Source organism: Physeter macrocephalus, chromosome 8 (genome assembly GCF_002837175.3).
Source record: "Physeter macrocephalus isolate SW-GA chromosome 8, ASM283717v5, whole genome shotgun sequence".
NCBI classification, from domain to species: domain Eukaryota; kingdom Metazoa; phylum Chordata; class Mammalia; order Artiodactyla; family Physeteridae; genus Physeter; species Physeter macrocephalus.
In genome coordinates, this window is record NC_041221.1 from 78304605 (window position 1) to 78324877 (window position 20273).

At 39.0% G+C, this 20273-nt stretch overlaps 1 protein-coding gene across 8 annotated transcripts in view; it reads left to right on the forward strand.

The window, feature by feature from the left end:
- The window catches only part of PDE8B (phosphodiesterase 8B), a 281364-nt gene that overhangs the window by 114605 nt on the left and 146486 nt on the right, over positions 1–20273 (forward strand). The window lies entirely within an intron of this gene.

Below are 20273 nucleotides of genomic sequence, written 5' to 3' on the forward strand. Positions count from 1 at the left end.
TATCATTTAGTATCGTACCTAAGAATCTATTGCCTAATCTAAGGTCACAAAAATTTACTCCTTTGTTTTCTTCTAAGAGTTTTATAGTTGTAGCTCTTATATTTAGCTCTATGATCCATTTTGATTTAACTTTTGTATGTGGTGTGAGGTAGAGCTTCATTCTTTTGTTATGTATCTAGTTGTGCAACTAGCATTTGTTCCACTTTTATGAAATATGCTAATTTTATTTTATCAAACATAATAAATTTATTTTATCAAGGATGTCCTATTTGTCTCAGTGTTCCTTTTAGAAACAAGAGATTACAGATACTTTAAGCCCTATTTATCCCTTTGCCCTCCTCTCTCTTCCCTAAAAGTAACCACTATTTGGAGATTGATTATGATAGGTATTTGTATATTTCTTCTACATATTTATGTATCAATTTAAAAAAAATATTTATTTATTTATTTTTGGCTGCATTGGGTCTTGGTTGCGGCATGCGGGATTTTGTTGCAGCACGTGGGATCTTTCGTTGCAGTACACAGGCTTCTCTCTAGTTGTGGTGCACAGGCTTCAGAGTGTGCGGGCTCAGTAGTCCTGGTGCGCAGGCTCTGTAGTTGTGGTGCATGGGCTCTGTAGTTGTGGTGTGCGGGCTCTGTAGTTGTGGCATGCAGGCTTAGTTGCCCTGCGGCATGTGGGATCTTAGTTCCCCGACCAGGGATTGAACCCATGTCCCCTGCATTGGAAGGCAGATTCTTAACCACTGGACCACCAGGGAAGTCCCATGTATCAATTAATATTTACTTTGTTTTGAATATTTTAAACTTTATTTGAAAGGTGTCAGGCAGCAGGCATCATTCTGAAATTTTTCTGTATCATTTAGTATCGTACCTAAGAATCTATTGCCTAATCTAAGGTCACAAAAATTTACTCCTTTGTTTTCTTCTAAGAGTTTTATAGTTGTAGCTCTTATATTTAGCTCTATGATCCATTTTGATTTAACTTTTGTATGTGGTGTGAGGTAGGGCTTCATTCTTTTGTTATGTATCTAGTTGTGCAGCATTTGTTAAAAAGAATATTCTTTCCCCATTGAATTGTCTTGGCATGTTTTTCTAAAATCAACTGACCATGATTGTGAGTGTTTATTTCTGGATTCTCAATTCTGTTCCATTGATATATGTCTGTCCTATGCCAGTACCACACTGTCTTGATTTCTGTAGCTTTGAAGTGTGAGTCTCCCAGCTTTCTTATCTTTCAAGATTGTTTTTGCTGTCTGGGTCCCTTGAATCTTCATACGAATTTCAGGACCAGCTTGTTAATTTGGGGAGTGAGGGGGACCAGCTGGGATTTTGATAGTGATTGCAATAAACCTGTAGATCAATTTGGGAATATTACTGTGTTAACCATTTTGTCTTCCAATCCATTAACATAAGATGTCTTTCCATTTATTTAGATTTTCTTTAACTTCTTTCACCAATGTCTTGTAGTTTTTAGTGTAGTGTTTTATATTTTTGTTAAATTTATTCCTGAAATATTTTATTCTTTTTGATGCTATGGCAAATGGAATTGTTTCCTTACTTTCAGTTTGGGTTGTTCATTGCTAGTGTATAGAAATATATTTATTTTTGTATATTGATTGAACTCATTTATTAGCTTTTACATTTTTGTGTGAATTCTTTAGGATTTTCTATATACAGGATCATATCATTACTACTTTCTTCCCAATCTGAATGCCTTTTATTTTGTTAGACTGATTGTCCTGCTAGAACCTTCAAAACAATAGTGTGTTTAGATACTATTTATAAGATATATCCAGATCTTTTCTCAAAGTGGTTGTACCATTTTACACTCCTACAAGCAATGTGAGTTCTTATTACTCCAAATCCTTGGTTATGTTTATTTCAGTCTCTTAATTTTAGCTTATCTAGTAGGTGAGTAGTTCTATCTTACGGTAACTTAAATTTGCATTTCTCCACGCTGATTGGCCATTTTAAAAATCTTCTGTGAATGTTTAGTTAAGTCCTGCCCATTTATAGTTGGGTTGACTTTTAAAAAACAACTGAGTTGTGGGAATTTTGTATATATTCTTGTCCCAAATCCTTTATCAGATTTTGAAAATATTTTCTTCCAATCTGTGGCTCTTGTCTTCATTTTCACAAATTTGGATTTTGAGCAAAAATTTTAGTTTTGATATAGTCTAATTTATCACTCCTTTTATGGTTATTACTTTCTGTGGTCTATGAATCCTTAATACCAGGTTGAAGATTATTTCTCGTTTTCTTCTAGAAACTTTATTGTTAAATTTTAATTTTAGATCTATAATCTATCTCAAGTTCATTTTTATATATGGTGGAATAAAGAGGTCAAGGCTCTTTTTCCTTCCCTGTTGAATGAGCAGCTCCATTTGTTGAAATGACTGTGTATTCCTTGCTCCATTGAATTACTTGATGCCTGATTCTTTGATACTTGTTGCAACTTGTTTGGTAGCCAATAATGTAGCCAGTTTTGAAATTTTCCATTTTCTTCTAGAAACTTTATTGTTAAATTTTAATTTTAGATCTATATCTCAAGTTCATTTTTATATATGGTGGAATAAAGAGGTCAAGGCTCTTTTTCCTTCCATGTTGAATGAGCAGCTCCATTTGTTGAAATGACTGTGTATTCCTTGCTTACTTGATGCCTGATTCTTTGATACTTGTTGCAACTTGTTTGGTAGTCAATAATGTAGCCAGTTTTGAAATTTTCCACAAAAACTTTAAAAAAGATGTATCTCTATTTCTGGAATACAGGTTTCTATATCTGAAATTAATTCAACTTTATTAATGATGCTGTTCAAACCATCTCTATCTTAATTTTTTGTGTTCTTTTAGTTTCTTTTGTAATGGATATGTCAATATCCTCAATATTTCTTAATATTTTCTGATGTTTTGAGTCTGTCATGTTAATGTACATCCAAGTTCTAGATTGTTGTATGTTCTTGGTGACTGTTCCTTTTATTATTATGTAGTGTCCCTCTTTAAACTTCTGCCTTAATTTCTATTTTATTTGTTGGTAATATGGCTGTACCAGCTTTCTTTGGTTAATATTTTCCCGGTATATCTTTTTCTATCTTTTCATTTTCGGTTTTATTTATAACTTTATGTTAAATATCCCTCTTATAAGGAGCACATAGTTTTTTCTAAAACCTATTCTGATAATCTGACTTTAATAAGTGAGTGTAATCTTGTTACATTGAGTGTGATTACTGATACAATTAGTCTTATTTTGTATTTTCTATTTGTTACCCTTTTTTTTCTCATATTTCTACTTTTTGTTAAGTTGACATAATTTTCAGAATTACCTTTTATTTTTTCTGTTTTAGAAGCTATAGGTTAGGCTTCTATTTTAGTGGTTACCCTTAGCTTATTTTTAATATGTTTGTGTAGCAGTCAAATTTTATAACAAAGTCTCAAGTGTACTGTATTTCTAACCTTTCAAATACAATATAGTCCTTTGCAGTATTTAAATATCCCATAATGGACTTACTCCCTCATCACAAAAATGATTGTAATTTTGGACTTATTATATTTGGTATGTTAAAACATAATGAACGTTTTAAATTTGTGCTCATAAGCTATGAAATATAATAGTAAAACTAATGCCGTGAACCCACCACCCAGCATAAGAGGTGGAGTGTTTCCAGTGCTACCGTGTACCCTGCCTGGTTCCTGTCACATGAGTTTGGCTCCCATGACAGCAGATACAAGTGGTCAAGAGTCCCTCTCTGAGTGAGGGACAGAATAATTAAGAGACTCTTTTTTAAAAAAATAATAAGCTCAACTTAGAACCAAGGATGTCTTTACTCCTGGGTCTCATTCAAACGTAATTTCACTCACTGATCCGTCCAGTTCGAGTCTGTGGAGTACCTCTGTGCTCAAGGCTCTGCACCAGGTGCTGCAGGGGAAGGGGGCCGAACAATGACCCCTGACCACCCAGGGAGTCTGGCTGGTTGGTTTTATTGTCTATTACATTCTAACTTGAAAGGCAGAGAAAACTAGTCAAGTGTTCTCGGGCTTCTGATACTGTCATCGCAACTGTCTTCGAAATGGCCTAGAACCTTAGTTTAAAAAATTTTTTTTTTCTTGGAGCAAAATTCTGTAATTTTCTTTTTCTTGGAGAAAAATACCTACTCTGTAACTTCACTGCCATGCCGAAAACGTTAACTACGTCACCCGGAACACTTAGGACTTGGGAGGAACTTACTTGACAAACATATTCCAGGATGTGGTTGCTTTTGAGGGTGCACTTCTGAGGTCACCAGGTGAAATTTGCTCCCGTGTAGAGACCAGGAGGTGTGATGTGGCCTGGAGGGAGTGCTGTTGGGAGTGGAGCGGGTGGACGTGCCTCGTCGTATTGTAGAGGACAGCTCTCGTGGGTGAGTGCCTGTTACTCACAGCAGGGCATGTTTTCCAGTCTTAGCAAAAAAAAAAAAAAAAAAAAATAGGGGAAATATTATGAGGCAATAGATTTTTATCAGCATGATACCATCTGAAAATCAAGAGGTCTTTTCTTCGTCAATGCCTGGAGCATATTTACTTCCCCGTGTGTGGAATTGTCTCTGCTTAGAGCGCTGTCGCCCCTGCCCCTCAGAGAGCTTTCCGACTGGACTTGGAAACAGATCTTCACTGCTCTGGCCTAAGCGTTTTCCCAGCAAGACAGCACTTTCCTTTAAAACTTAAACTTCTATGTTGTGTGGACATGGATTTTTTTCTGGAACCATTATGTATTGGAGACTTTATGTTGGAGATCCTTTGGCCTTGTGGGAAGTTGTTCTTCACATAGTAAATGAAATGACGGAGTGATGGAGATGTTCAGACTCGGTAACTTGCTGTGGTCAGCATCTCCCCTCCTGTCCGTCCTTACTGCTGGTACCAAGTCAGGTCCTCTACCTGGCCCAGCCAATTTCATGGAACCACAGAGTTGTTAGGGGTTTTGGTCCAATATTTTGGGGGTAAAATAGAGTACGTTACTTAATGATTGCCCAGGCTCAGGGGTCCAGCCAACCTCAGTTCAAATCTTATTAGTTGTGTGGCTGTGGGTGTGTCTCTTAATCGTCCCATATCTCAGTCTCCACGTCTGTAAGTGGGGATGATGCCCACCTCGAAAGAGTTGTGAAGGGTTATTAAATGAGGTAGTATGTTTAAAGTCCTTTCAGTATCATGGCTGACCCTTAAATTCTCATTAAACTGTAGCTGCTCGACAAAGCCCTTACTTTGCATAGTTCCAGTGTGTGCAAATTTCAGAGTTTAGTTAACATCAGATCACCAAAAAGATGTATTAAACAAGATGTATTAGCATTACTTTCTTAGGCACATTTGAGGAAAGCTCCCAAACCATTTTTTCCAACTGAATCGACCCCACCTATGATCAGATTGGCCAGCTGTTTAGTATGATGTAGATACACTTATGTATGTGGTCTACTCTAGAAGCTACTTGTTACCTGGTTTTTGCTTAAAGCCAAACCAAGTATTCTGAAAATTAAATGTTTAATAGTAGACATTGATAATCCATTTGGAAACATGTAGATACACCCTTTCTAGAAAGAACACTAATAATAATGAACACTTACATTGTCTTCAAGTTAAGGAAAAGCTAGGGGTTTTTTTTCATCTTTTTCATAATTAGCCTTCACCAGAGAATATAGTTTCAGTATATTATATTTCATCCTCACTTAGCTATCAAAGACTGCTTATTGCTGTCCTCAAAAAGATAGTTTTCAGTACTTTCTTGATAAAACATGTCAAAGGAATGGTTACAATACTTGTAGCACAGCAAGAGGACATCAGGAAAGATTACTGAAGGAGGAGCTGGGAATTGTGGGTCCAGCTCTGCCACTGCTCTGCTGGGGAAGTTGCTGAACTCATCTGTTGATTGGGGGTTGATGGATCACCCCCAGAGTCCCTTCCTGCTCTGAGAACTCCTGTGAGTCATGGTCCCTGTCCTTGTCATGGCCACTAGGACCACCCCCCCACCCCCCCCGGAATCTGAGTGCTACCCCCTGCAACCTCTTACACTTCATTCTCTGGGTCCTGCTCTGGGTCATCCCTTACTTCATTATTCTGGCTTGGGTCGAAAGATGAATTAAACTTTGTGGTTCCAGGCTTCCCTGGTGGTGCAGTGGTTAAGAATCTGCCTGCCAATGCAGGGGATGCAGGTTCAAGCCCTAGTCCAGGAAGATCCCACATGCCGCGGAGCAACTAAGCCCGTGTCGCAACTACTGCGCCTGGGCTCTAGAGCCTGCGAGCCACAACTAGTGAGCCCACGTGCCACAACTACTGAAGCCTACGTGCCTAGGGCCTGTGCTCTGCAACAAAGAGAAGCCATGACAATGAGAAGCCTGCGCACTGCAACAAAGAGTAGCCCCTGCTCACCGCAACTAGAGAAAGTCCGCGCACAGTAACAAAGACCCAACACAGCCAAAAATAAAAACAATAAATAAATAAATAAATAAATAAATTTATTTTAAGTAAATAAATAAATAAATAAACTTTATGGTTCCAAGAAGGTGTAGGTAGAAATAGAGGGAGACCCTGCATGGTAGTTTGAGGTATTCATAGCTACGTTTGAAAAGCCGTACAGGGCTTCCCTGGTGGCGCAGTGGTTGAGAGTCCACCTGCCGATGCAGGGGACACGGGTTCGTGCCCCCGTCTGGGAAGATCCCACATGCCGCGGAGCGGCTAGGCCCGTGAGCCATGGCCGCTGAGCCTGCGCGTCCGGAGCCTGTGCTTCGCAATGGGGGGAGAGGCCACAACAGTGAGAGGCCCGCGTACCGCAAAAAAAAAAAAAAAGAAAAGCCGTACAGGTAGCCCTGGCTTTGCACAGTTCCAGTGTATACAGATTAGGGCTAAATAACACCAGGCCCAAAGACTGCAGTCACATTGGTGTTTTAATTGTGACGATTGCGTCAAGTACAAACTTTGCTGCTAGTTCTTCAGTCCACAAGTCATTACATAAATAACAAATGTGCAGCCTGAGCAGTGACGAACCACATCACTTTTTTCGAAGTCTCTGCCTGTTAGTTCTAGCTCAGACAGCAGAGTGTGCAGTTGTGTCACCCCTTTAGCTCTCCGTGATAACTCACACGGCATTACAAAATATATATAAGTATATCACTGAAAGCAGGAGCTAGCCCACAAAGACGGAAGTGTAGCAAAGGAATGGAAAGCGATAATGCTGGAAGTGAAACAGCAATGTAAATGGAGTTAGAGAAGAAAGCTGACTGACAATGTTGACACTGCTGCCTGTGAGAGATTCTAGAGGGTAGCCAGAGGAAGTTAGTCAATGCAAGTTTATTGAGCTAAATGAAGAAAGTGGTTGTGACGAAAAAGCTGAAGTGATGCCAACAAAAAACAGCACAGTAATTAAAGGAACTCTGGGGACATTTCATGACATTGAAAGTACACAGGATAAAATAAAATTGTTTTCAAAATGCATACAAAGATAACAGAAGGCTGTTGCCTTATCCTGTGAGCACAATTGCTACAGAACCAACTAAAGATGTTTACTAAAGGTGATTCAAAAATTGGAATAAATGGGGTGTAATGTGGATGCAAGCCAAGAAAGTATGCATCATTAAACTAGATGCCACCAAGGGTGAATAAATCTTAATTCTACAGGCAAATTCTGGAAAATGGTGCAAAACAAATGATTCAGACTTTCCTCACCCAAGAGACAAGGAAGCTGTGATATTTATACAACTCCCAAAGGTCATTTGAATAAGGTTGCTGGGAGAGAGGTCAATTCCTTGGCACTTCAAACTTGCTGTGCACATGGGCAGTATGTCTCTTAGGTGTACAGCTCTTGGCAATTGGAATGTGGTGGAATACACTAAAAAGTCCAAAGGATACAAACAGAGCATTGACACCTTTACTAAATCTTTCCTCCAAAGGGAATAAACATTATCCTTATGCATTTTCTCAGTCTTTGCTGCTCTTCAATTCTTGAGAAAATCATAAAACAGTTAGAAACCACATCTGAATAGAGCCCAATTTAATTTAACTGAACTTTAAACATAAAATTCATGACACCAATTCTCTATTATACAATAAATAAGAAGAATATAGCATAATTTTTTTCTTGATTTCTTTCTGATGGAGCCTGAGATTCCATATTCAGATTGCTAATTCTTAGCCCAGTAAATCTTATTTTAGATCACAATTGTCTTTTCCCAAGATCTTGAAAATACATAACTAAATTGATGAGAAAAAAAGGAAGAGTTCCATAACCTTATTCTAAAACTCATTATTTTTCTTTATTCTATTTTCAAGTTGAAAATGCATAGAATTTAAATATAGAGTTTGTGTGTTTGGGCAAATATATAAATTAATGTAACCACCACTCAAAACAGAACATAAAATATTTCTGCCATTTCAGAAAGGTTTTTTCATATTACTTGCTAGTCAAAGCTAGCCTACCCTGTACTCACTGTTCTGAGTTCTGTTAATTTTTCCTGTTCTAGGGTTTGATGTAAATGGAGTTATGTTGCAAGTACTCTTATGTGTGTGATTTCTTTTGCTCATTGTTTTGAGACATCATGTTGTTGTATGTTTCAGTACTTTGTGCCTTTTATACTGCTCAGGAGAATTCAACTGAGTAAATACACCAACGTTAGCTTGTCTACTATCATGTTGATAACCATTTAGGATATTTACACCTTTGGCTATTATGAGTAAAAACTGCTATAAACATTTTTGTCAAGTCTTTGATGGACATATGATTTCCTTCTCTTGGGTAAATATTTAGAAATGAAATGGCTGAGCCATAACATAGGTTTGTACTGCTCCATTGATCTATTTGCCTATCCTTAAGAAATAATATTTTCTGGATTACCATAGTCATCACATAGTATAAAACCTCCAACTTTGTTGTTGTTGTTGGTTTTTAATATTTATTTATTTTTGGCTGCGTCAGGTCTTAGTTGCACCTCGTGGGATCTTTCACTGCAACGAGCGAGCTCTTCCTTGTGGTGTGTGGGCTTCTCTCTAGTTGTGGTGCACAGGCTTCAGAGTGTGCGGGCTCAGTAGTCCTGGTGCGCAGGCTCTGTAGTTGTGGTGCATGGGCTCTGTAGTTGTGGTGTGCGGGCTCTGTAGTTGTGGCATGCAGGCTTAGTTGCCCTGCGGCATGTGGGATCTTAGTTCCCCGACCAGGGATTGAACCCATGTCCCCTGCGTTGGAAGGCAGATTCTTAACCACTGGACCACCAGGGAAGTCCCATGTATCAATTAATATTTACTTTGTTTTGAATATTTTAAACTTTATTTGAAAGGTGTCAGGCAGCAGGCATCATTCTGAAATTTTTCTGTATCATTTAGTATCGTACCTAAGAATCTATTGCCTAATCTAAGGTCACAAAAATTTACTCCTTTGTTTTCTTCTAAGAGTTTTATAGTTGTAGCTCTTATATTTAGCTCTATGATCCATTTTGATTTAACTTTTGTATGTGGTGTGAGGTAGGGCTTCATTCTTTTGTTATGTATCTAGTTGTGCAGCATTTGTTAAAAAGAATATTCTTTCCCCATTGAATTGTCTTGGCATGTTTTTCTAAAATCAACTGACCATGATTGTGAGTGTTTATTTCTGGATTCTCAATTCTGTTCCATTGATATATGTCTGTCCTATGCCAGTACCACACTGTCTTGATTTCTGTAGCTTTGAAGTGTGAGTCTCCCAGCTTTCTTATCTTTCAAGATTGTTTTTGCTGTCTGGGTCCCTTGAATCTTCATACGAATTTCAGGACCAGCTTGTTAATTTGGGGAGTGAGGGGGACCAGCTGGGATTTTGATAGTGATTGCAATAAACCTGTAGATCAATTTGGGAATATTACTGTGTTAACCATTTTGTCTTCCAATCCATTAACATAAGATGTCTTTCCATTTATTTAGATTTTCTTTAACTTCTTTCACCAATGTCTTGTAGTTTTTAGTGTAGTGTTTTATATTTTTGTTAAATTTATTCCTGAAATATTTTATTCTTTTTGATGCTATGGCAAATGGAATTGTTTCCTTACTTTCAGTTTGGGTTGTTCATTGCTAGTGTATAGAAATATATTTATTTTTGTATATTGATTGAACTCATTTATTAGCTTTTACATTTTTGTGTGAATTCTTTAGGATTTTCTATATACAGGATCATATCATTACTACTTTCTTCCCAATCTGAATGCCTTTTATTTTGTTAGACTGATTGTCCTGCTAGAACCTTCAAAACAATAGTGTGTTTAGATACTATTTATAAGATATATCCGGATCTTTTCTCAAAGTGGTTGTACCATTTTACACTCCTACAAGCAATGTGAGTTCTTATTACTCCAAATCCTTGGTTATGTTTATTTCAGTCTCTTAATTTTAGCTTATCTAGTAGGTGAGTAGTTCTATCTTACGGTAACTTAAATTTGCATTTCTCCACGCTGATTGGCCATTTTAAAAATCTTCTGTGAATGTTTAGTTAAGTCCTGCCCATTTATAGTTGGGTTGACTTTTAAAAAACAACTGAGTTGTGGGAATTTTGTATATATTCTTGTCCCAAATCCTTTATCAGATTTTGAAAATATTTTCTTCCAATCTGTGGCTCTTGTCTTCATTTTCACAAATTTGGATTTTGAGCAAAAATTTTAGTTTTGATATAGTCTAATTTATCACTCCTTTTATGGTTATTACTTTCTGTGGTCTATGAATCCTTAATACCAGGTTGAAGATTATTTCTCGTTTTCTTCTAGAAACTTTATTGTTAAATTTTAATTTTAGATCTATAATCTATCTCAAGTTCATTTTTATATATGGTGGAATAAAGAGGTCAAGGCTCTTTTTCCTTCCCTGTTGAATGAGCAGCTCCATTTGTTGAAATGACTGTGTATTCCTTGCTCCATTGAATTACTTGATGCCTGATTCTTTGATACTTGTTGCAACTTGTTTGGTAGTCAATAATGTAGCCAGTTTTGAAATTTTCCACAAAAACTTTAAAAAAGATGTATCTCTATTTCTGGAATACAGGTTTCTATATCTGTGAAATTAATTCAACTTTATTAATGATGCTGTTCAAACCATCTCTATCTTAATTTTTTGTGTTCTTTTAGTTTCTTTTGTAATGGATATGTCAATATCCTCAATATTTCTTAATATTTTCTGATGTTTTGGGTCTGTCATGTTAATGTACATCCAAGTTCTAGATTGTTGTATGTTCTTGGTGACTGTTCCTTTTATTATTATGTAGTGTCCCTCTTTAAACTTCTGCCTTAATTTCTATTTTATTTGTTGGTAATATGGCTGGACCAGCTTTCTTTGGTTAATATTTTCCCGGTATATCTTTTTCTATCTTTTCATTTTCGGTTTTATTTATAACTTTATGTTAAATATCCCTCTTATAAGGAGCACATAGTTTTTTCTAAAACCTATTCTGATAATCTGACTTTAATAAGTGAGTGTAATCTTGTTACATTGAGTGTGATTACTGATACAATTAGTCTTATTTTGTATTTTCTATTTGTTACCCTTTTTTTTCTCATATTTCTACTTTTTGTTAAGTTGACATAATTTTCAGAATTACCTTTTATTTTTTCTGTTTTAGAAGCTATAGGTTAGGCTTCTATTTTAGTGGTTACCCTTAGCTTATTTTTAATATGTTTGTGTAGCAGTCAAATTTTATAACAAAGTCTCAAGTGTACTGTATTTCTAACCTTTCAAATACAATATAGTCCTTTGCAGTATTTAAATATCCCATAATGGACTTACTCCCTCATCACAAAAATGATTGTAATTTTGGACTTATTATATTTGGTATGTTAAAACATAATGAACGTTTTAAATTTGTGCTCATATGCTATGAAATATAATAGTAAAACTAATGCCGTGAACCCACCACCCAGCATAAGAGGTGGAGTGTTTCCAGTGCTACCGTGTACCCTGCCTGGTTCCTGTCACATGAGTTTGGCTCCCATGACAGCAGATACAAGTGGTCAAGAGTCCCTCTCTGAGTGAGGGACAGAATAATTAAGAGACTCTTTTTTAAAAAAATAATAAGCTCAACTTAGAACCAAGGATGTCTTTACTCCTGGGTCTCATTCAAACGTAATTTCACTCACTGATCCGTCCAGTTCGAGTCTGTGGAGTACCTCTGTGCTCAAGGCTCTGCACCAGGTGCTGCAGGGGAAGGGGGCCGAACAATGACCCCTGACCACCCAGGGAGTCTGGCTGGTTGGTTTTATTGTCTATTACATTTTAACTTGAAAGGCAGAGAAAACTAGTCAAGTGTTCTCGGGCTTCTGATACTGTCATCGCAACTGTCTTCGAAATGGCCTAGAACCTTAGTTAAAAAAATTTTTTTTTTCTTGGAGCAAAATTCTGTAATTTTCTTTTTCTTGGAGAAAAATACCTACTCTGTAACTTCACTGCCATGCCGAAAACGTTAACTACGTCACCCGGAACACTTAGGACTTGGGAGGAACTTACTTGACAAACATATTCCAGGATGTGGTTGCTTTTGAGGGTGCACTTCTGAGGTCACCAGGTGAAATTTGCTCCCGTGTAGAGACCAGGAGGTGTGATGTGGCCTGGAGGGAGTGCTGTTGGGAGTGGAGCGGGTGGACGTGCCTCGTCGTATTGTAGAGGACAGCTCTCGTGGGTGAGTGCCTGTGACTCACAGCAGGGCATGTTTTCCAGTCTTAGCAAAAAAAAAAAAAAAAAAAAAATAGGGGAAATATTATGAGGCAATAGATTTTTATCAGCATGATACCATCTGAAAATCAAGAGGTCTTTTCTTCGTCAATGCCTGGAGCATATTTACTTCCCCGTGTGTGGAATTGTCTCTGCTTAGAGCGCTGTCGCCCCTGCCCCTCAGAGAGCTTTCCGACTGGACTTGGAAACAGATCTTCACTGCTCTGGCCTAAGCGTTTTCCCAGCAAGACAGCACTTTCCTTTAAAACTTAAACTTCTATGTTGTGTGGACATGGATTTTTTTCTGGAACCATTATGTATTGGAGACTTTATGTTGGAGATCCTTTGGCCTTGTGGGAAGTTGTTCTTCACATAGTAAATGAAATGACGGAGTGATGGAGATGTTCAGACTCGGTAACTTGCTGTGGTCAGCATCTCCCCTCCTGTCCGTCCTTACTGCTGGTACCAAGTCAGGTCCTCTACCTGGCCCAGCCAATTTCATGGAACCACAGAGTTGTTAGGGGTTTTGGTCCAATATTTTGGGGGTAAAATAGAGTACGTTACTTAATGATTGCCCAGGCTCAGGGGTCCAGCCAACCTCAGTTCAAATCTTATTAGTTGTGTGGCTGTGGGTGTGTCTCTTAATCGTCCCATATCTCAGTCTCCACGTCTGTAAGTGGGGATGATGCCCACCTCGAAAGAGTTGTGAAGGGTTATTAAATGAGATAGTATGTTTAAAGTCCTTTCAGTATCATGGCTGACCCTTAAATTCTCATTAAACTGTAGCTGCTCGACAAAGCCCTTAGTTTGCATAGTTCCAGTGTGTGCAAATTTCAGAGTTTAGTTAACATCAGATCACCAAAAAGATGTATTAAACAAGACGTATTAGCATTACTTTCTTAGGGACATTTGAGGAAAGCTCCCAAACCATTTTTTCCAACTGAATCGACCCCACCTATGATCAGATTGGCCAGCTGTTTAGTATGATGTAGATACACTTATGTATGTGGTCTACTCTAGAAGCTACTTGTTACCTGGTTTTTGCTTAAAGCCAAACCAAGTATTCTGAAAATTAAATGTTTAATAGTAGACATTGATAATCCATTTGGAAACATGTAGATACACCCTTTCTAGAAAGAACACTAATAATAATGAACACTTACATTGTCTTCAAGTTAAGGAAAAGCTAGGGGTTTTTTTTCATCTTTTTCATAATTAGCCTTCACCAGAGAATATAGTTTCAGTATATTATATTTCATCCTCACTTAGCTATCAAAGACTGCTTATTGCTGTCCTCAAAAAGATAGTTTTCAGTACTTTCTTGATAAAACATGTCAAAGGAATGGTTACAATACTTGTAGCACAGCAAGAGGACATCAGGAAAGATTACTGAAGGAGGAGCTGGGAATTGTGGGTCCAGCTCTGCCACTGCTCTGCTGGGGAAGTTGCTGAACTCATCTGTTGATTGGGGGTTGATGGATCACCCCCAGAGTCCCTTCCTGCTCTGAGAACTCCTGTGAGTCATGGTCCCTGTCCTTGTCATGGCCACTAGGACCACCCCCCCACCCCCCCCGGAATCTGAGTGCTACCCCCTGCAACCTCTTACACTTCATTCTCTGGGTCCTGCTCTGGGTCATCCCTTACTTCATTATTCTGGCTTGGGTCGAAAGATGAATTAAACTTTGTGGTTCCAGGCTTCCCTGGTGGTGCAGTGGTTAAGAATCTGCCTGCCAATGCAGGGGATGCAGGTTCAAGCCCTAGTCCAGGAAGATCCCACATGCCGCGGAGCAACTAAGCCCGTGTCGCAACTACTGCGCCTGGGCTCTAGAGCCTGCGAGCCACAACTAGTGAGCCCACGTGCCACAACTACTGAAGCCTACGTGCCTAGGGCCTGTGCTCTGCAACAAAGAGAAGCCATGACAATGAGAAGCCTGCGCACTGCAACAAAGAGTAGCCCCTGCTCACCGCAACTAGAGAAAGTCCGCGCACAGTAACAAAACACCAACACAGCCAAAAATAAAAACAATAAATAAATAAATAAATTTATTTTAAGTAAATAAATAAATAAATAAACTTTATGGTTCCAAGAAGGTGTAGGTAGAAATAGAGGGAGACCCTGCATGGTAGTTTGAGGTATTCATAGCTACGTTTGAAAAGCCGTACAGGGCTTCCCTGGTGGCGCAGTGGTTGAGAGTCCACCTGCCGATGCAGGGGACACGGGTTCGTGCCCCCGTCTGGGAAGATCCCACATGCCGCGGAGCGGCTAGGCCCGTGAGCCATGGCCGCTGAGCCTGCGCGTCCGGAGCCTGTGCTTCGCAATGGGGGGAGAGGCCACAACAGTGAGAGGCCCGCGTACCGCAAAAAAAAAAAAAAAGAAAAGCCGTACAGGTAGCCCTGGCTTTGCACAGTTCCAGTGTATACAGATTAGGGCTAAATAACACCAGGCCCAAAGACTGCAGTCACATTGGTGTTTTAATTGTGACGATTGCGTCAAGTACAAACTTTGCTGCTAGTTCTTCAGTCCACAAGTCATTACATAAATAACAAATGTGCAGCCTGAGCAGTGACGAACCACATCACTTTTTTCGAAGTCTCTGCCTGTTAGTTCTAGCTCAGACAGCAGAGTGTGCAGTTGTGTCACCCCTTTAGCTCTCCGTGATAACTCACACGGCATTACAAAATATATATAAGTATATCACTGAAAGCAGGAGCTAGCCCACAAAGACGGAAGTGTAGCAAAGGAATGGAAAGCGATAATGCTGGAAGTGAAACAGCAATGTAAATGGAGTTAGAGAAGAAAGCTGACTGACAATGTTGACACTGCTGCCTGTGAGAGATTCTAGAGGGTAGCCAGAGGAAGTTAGTCAATGCAAGTTTATTGAGCTAAATGAAGAAAGTGGTTGTGACGAAAAAGCTGAAGTGATGCCAACAAAAAACAGCACAGTAATTAAAGGAACTCTGGGGACATTTCATGACATTGAAAGTACACAGGATAAAATGTTGGAAGCTGATCCAAACTTAAGAGTTTATAATTCACCAAGGCATAGAAAAGAGGCTCATTCTGTATCATAACTTATACAACTGGAAGAAGGGAAGCACTGTTCAAACTACTCAATAAGCTTAAAAATTTTTTTTAATTCACAGTTTCTAATGTTTTAAAGTAAGTGCACTGAATAAATATTAATTTTACATTTTTCATTTCGCTATACATTTATAACCAACAATAAAAGTTTTTTATGTTTTGACAAAATTTCTAAATGTCATGGAACCATCGTTTTTACCATCCTTCATTAAGATTGCTTTGCTTGGTCATTTATGTGGTCTGACACTGCCATGCAAAGTGAACACTGCCTGTGTTTGTGTTCTGATCCTGGACAAAGCACAAGCTGGCCAAGATCTGCTTCAGAAGATGTTTCCTCATTGCCCCAGGCTTCACCCCAGATCTGCTTTTAATCGTCTTCTCTTTTGCTGTGTTTACAACAGTACAGTGAGGTTGATATAACAAAACTACTTCCTTCTTCCCATTCTCCTGGGCCTAGATTCTTTCCCTGGATGCCATGTCCTTGCTCTGTCTTCGGTCACTGCTTATTAGTGCATCTCTTGTACTTACCTGCTTACCTGAACCTCTCCCCTGCTTGCGTCCTAGGGGTAGAGACTGGACTATGGTTGTCTCTGTCAGCTTCTTACTCTCAGTTCTTAACATCTTGCATGATAGGTCATCTAAAGTATTCTTTGAAGGAATGTTCCACATACTATTTAGAGCAAGTAAGAGTCAGTTTTTACTCTTTATAAATTAAGTTCAGCTATATGCTTTTATTAATTATTTTTTAAAATATATTTTACAAAATCATTTTATGGGATTTGCCTCAGTGAATGGTCAATAAACATTTACAAACTGACATGTTTGACAAAGAAACTAAATACTGATGCATGGAATGATAAATCTGAAGAGGGACTATATCACAAAAGGTTTTTGAGGGGCTGTGTTCTTTGGTTTTAAGTAACAGCTGTCTTACACAAAATAGTAAATGAGTAAGAAATAGTGTGTTTTTTTTCAGAATCCAAGGAAGAGTTGAAAAGCCATGGCTTAGAAAGGGTGACAATGAGCCATCTCTGAGTATTTTGACAGAAGGGATTTAAGGTTCTTCCTTCAGTATCTCTACTATTAATGAGCCATGGGTCCTAATTCCCAGCCTCTGTGTCTCTTTGTTCACATTTCAAATTCCCAGAAACAACATTATTAGTCCAGCTGTGGCCTAGGAGATGGGGACAGAGAGTACAGCTTTGGTTACTTGGGTGCACTGCTTTCCTAGAGAAGATAGAATTTTCCAGAGATAGGCAGACCTTAAAAAAAGTGATTACTATAGTACTTTACTCTAAAATAAATAAATAAATATAAATATATATATATATATATATAGTTTTTTAATTCCCATAGATTTTCACTTTGCTTAGGAGTTGGATTATTGAAAAGTAGTCTTTCTGAATTATTTTTTTATAAATGGAAAATATTTTGAATACTACCTAGAGAGATTTCCTAGTGAGTACTCTTGTAATATAAATACTCTTGTTTCAATATGTAGATTTTAATTTTTATTCAGGTAGGGGGAGGCCAACAGATTAGGAGAGACTGTCATTGAAAGATAGTTTGTTACAGTTTCCGAGAGGAGGGGCGGGCCGTGCAGGACCACAGAGGGAAGCACTAAGGTTGATTGGAGGCAGGGAGCCTAAAGGGGAAAATGTGGTCCAGAGCCTTGATTGTGGTTTCTGTGGGAAGCGGTGAGGCAGGGAAAGCAGGGTAGACAGGTTTAGCTAGTTTGAATCATTCCAGAGGAGTGTTGGGCAGAAGGGCTGTCCCTAGTTGTCTGGTGCCTGGCGCTAGAGTGATTAGGGCAGGTAGATAGTGGTCCAGAGGGTTAGCAGTGATAGAGGTGGTAGGAGTACGGACTGGATTGGTTTGCATATGAAAAGTGCGTTCCTAGGCAAGTCGTTTGCTTTCTCTAGGGGTTGGAGAATTGGCTATCCCTCTGGGGCATCTCTCCAGGGTCAGCAAGGCTCCAGACATCAAAGCATCAGAAATATCAAAATTAACGAGGCATAATTAATACAACTCCCAACTTTGAATTGGTTTTTAAGTTTCCAAGTGAAATCCGGTGTAAGTTCCTAAACCAGGCATTACCAAGATCGAGCCCTCTGCTGTGACCTCCACTTCCTCTCCCACCAGCTCACACTCCTCTCTGTCACACCTGCTTCCTTGAGTTCCCTGAACACATCAGGCATGAGTCCCACTGTAGGAACCAGTGGATCTGTTCCCTCTTTGTGGAATGCTTTTTCTTCAGTTATCAACTTGACTTTTTCATTTCCTTCAGGCATTTGCTCACATGTCACTTTCTCGGTGAGGCTTACCCTAACCACCTTACTTAATATTGGTCCCAGCACCCACTCTGGATCCCTCTTACTCAACCCTACTGTCTTTACCTAGCACTTACCACTTTTAACATTCCATATCATTTGCTTATTTATCATGCCTGTTGTTTGTTTCTTTACCCCTACAATGCAAGACGTCTTTATTTTGTTCATCAGCATACTCCAAGCAATTAAAAACATAGTAGGGGGCTTCCCTGGTGGCGCAGTGGTTGCGCGTCCGCCTGCCGATGCAGGGGAACCGGGTTCGCGCCCCGGTCCGGGAGGATCCCACATGCCGCGGAGCGGCTGGGCCCGTGAGCCATGGCCGCTGAGCCTGCGCGTCCGGAGCCTGTGCTCCGCAACGGTAGAGGCCGCAGCAGAGGGAGGCCCGCATACCACAAAAAACAAACAAACAAACAAACAAAAAAAACATAGTAGGTACATAGTAGGTGCTGGCACATAGCAGGTGCTCAGGAAATACTTGAATAATGACATTTTTCCAAAAGTGGAGCATTCCCGTCTTTTAAGGACATCTAAGACATATGAGATTAATAACTGTAGAAATGTCCAATATGGGAATACAGTTAGGTTCTTATTGCATTCGTCAAATATTGAGGTATAAATGGTATAAAGGACATATAAAGTGTTGAGATTCTTGCTTAGCAATCATAGTTCAGCCAGACAGATGAGATAAGAAGTTCTGTCACCTTTTCTGACTTCTAGGCTTTGCTTATTGAGTTTCTCATGCTAATACCACAGCTACATCAAGTAAAGGGCTAGTGACTTTTTGTACCAGCCAGTTTATTCTATCTGATTTTTTTCACTGTAGCTCTATTGTTAACAGTTCTGTTTGAAGGCTTTATTTTCACTATCAAGATCCACAAGGCTGAGCCCCTCACTTCTCTTGGAAGAGCCACCTCCCGTTTCTTCCTAGAAGTAGCTCTGTAGCTGAGGTTTTGGGGGATAGACTGACCTGAGGAGTGACAGACCCTTGCCCAGAGTAGCCGTTAATAAGTGTGGCTGCCTCATGTGTTACTGGTATGTGATTTCAAGCCATGTGCTAAGAAGCAAATGTCAAAATCCTACTGAAAAATATTATTTCTCTTCTGGAAACATGGCATTTGAGAAAACAGGAAATGATTCAAACAGTGTAGAACAAATGACATTTATAATGCATTCAGATGTTTAACAGTGAGGAATTATTGGAGAGGTTTAGGTATGAAATGGTGTTGTGGTTTCTTTTTTTTTTTTTAGAGAAGAGTCTTTATCTTTAATAAATGCATATGGATGAAATATGTGGGATTTGCTGCAAGCTGATACAAGAGTTGGAAAGTGGCTAGGGATAGAATTGAAGCTAGATTGGCCAGGAGTTGGTTATTGCTGAAACCGGGTGATGGGTACATGAGGGTAATTATACTGTTTCTATTTTTCTATGTATTGTCAATTAATGAAGCATTTTTAAAATGTAGTGGTAATTATTAGACAATTTGTCTTGTTTCTGACTTTAAATGAAACACATTCAGAATTTCATCATGAAGAATGGTATTGGCTATGGGCTTAAAGGACCAGAAACTTCCCTTCTGTTCATAATTGTTTAAACCAGAAGTGGATGGTGAAGAATATTAAATGCCTTATCAATATCTTGAGATTATTATATGTATTTCTTATTAGACCTATTGCTGTGACGTAGTTTTATTCCAATTGATAGTTAAAACCCTCTTGCATTTTGCAGAAACCCTGCACGTAGTTATCCTTTCACTCAGATAGTAAGTGCTGACGGGCAGGGGGTCACAGCAGGAACAAGACAGGCAGGTCCTTGCTGTCCTGGAGCTCAATTCTAGTGGGGAAGATAGACCATAAACAAATAAATGAACAAGTTCAGGTGGTGGTATCGCCATCTCTGGCTTTCTGGCCATCAGGGAATCTGGGTCCCAGAGCCCAGGGAATGAAGAGGGCAACATGGTGAGAAGTATGGCTACCTTCTTTCCAGGGAGCGGGGCTTCACTTTTCAATGAAGAAAAAAGAGGCACGTTTCATCACCTTAGCTCCAATAGCTTCACAATTCATGATTATTCTTTCTAGATTTGGCAAGTGCTAGATGTTGGAATTAGTTTTTGAGATTGTTTTGAGTTCCCATCCCTTCTGTGTCTGGATAAGGATTTAAGTTCTAAGTTTAGAGAGGTGGCCAGGTACCTTGAGAC